The sequence below is a fragment of the Salvelinus sp. IW2-2015 genome, linkage group LG31 (genome assembly GCF_002910315.2).
Source record: "Salvelinus sp. IW2-2015 linkage group LG31, ASM291031v2, whole genome shotgun sequence".
In the NCBI taxonomy this organism is placed as follows: domain Eukaryota; kingdom Metazoa; phylum Chordata; class Actinopteri; order Salmoniformes; family Salmonidae; genus Salvelinus; species Salvelinus sp. IW2-2015.
In genome coordinates, this window is record NC_036870.1 from 26,804,405 (window position 1) to 26,805,665 (window position 1,261).

Here is a 1,261-nt window from a genome sequence, read left to right on the forward strand (position 1 = left end):
GTAGTATCATGCTCCTCCTCTTCGGGTGCTCCTCCCCTATCCGTAGGGATGCTGTAGTATCATGCTCCTCCTCTTCGGGTGCTCCTTCCCTATCCCCAGTGAGCCTGCAACTTTTGCATGATCCTCTAGATGGAAACCTTGTATGGTTATTCTTTAGCTAAAGTCCTTGAGAGACGGACACTGTGGTTATAGATTCAGAATACAGGTTTGAATTCATATAGAAGAAACAATATTGTTTATGTTGTTACCACAGGAGKTTGGGGAGGACGGGCTCGTGGTAAAGGCTGGAGCGGAATCAGTGGAATGGTATCAAATATATCAAACGCATGGTTTCCAGGTCTTTGRTGCCGTTCTATTTGCTCCAYTACAGCCATTATTATGAGCTGTTCTCCCCTCAGCAGCCTCCACGTTGATACATTCTCTGCTTTATGACATCATGAAGAGGTCGAGTAGCTGAATTCACAAAGAGTCTCCTCCCCCCGTCCAGGTAATCTTATTCATTATCATCTAAATTTAAAGGCAAAACTGACGGTATATCATCACTGCTGCTTGGAGATGCTTTATGAGTACGGGCCCAACAGCTGGCTTATGATCACACTCTGGGGCCTTGGTCTGTTGTTACCCAATGGTTAGATCATGATCACACTCTGGGGCCTTGGTCTGTTGTTATCCAATGGTTAGATCATGATCACACTCTGGGGCCTTGGTCTGTTGTTATCCAATGGTTAGATTATGATCACACTCTGGGGCCTTGGTCTGTTGTTACCCAACGGTTGGGTTATGATCACACTCTGGGGCCTTGGTCTGTTGTTATCCAATGGTTATATTATGATCACACTCTCTGGCCTTGGTCTGCCAGTCTGTCACGGCTTTCTAATTCCTCCTCCTCGGACGAGGAGAGGCGAGAAGGATCGGACCAATACGCGGAGTGGTTAGTGTCCATAATTTATTAGCATCGAACTGAACACCTTACTGGAAGGTTTTGTCCCAAATGGGACACTATTCCCTACATTGCGCACTACTTTCACCAGAGCCCTATGGGCCCTGGTCAAAAGTAGTGCACTATATAGGAAATAGGGTGTCATTGGGGATGCAGCCTAAGTGTCTCATATGATCTGACTAGGTCTGTCTCACCAAAGGACACCAAGCTAAGTCTGAGACAGTTAGAGGGAGGTGTCGGAAGGCCCATGATTGGTGCTTATGGTGCCCTCCTAGTACACACACACACACACACACACACACACACACACACACACACACA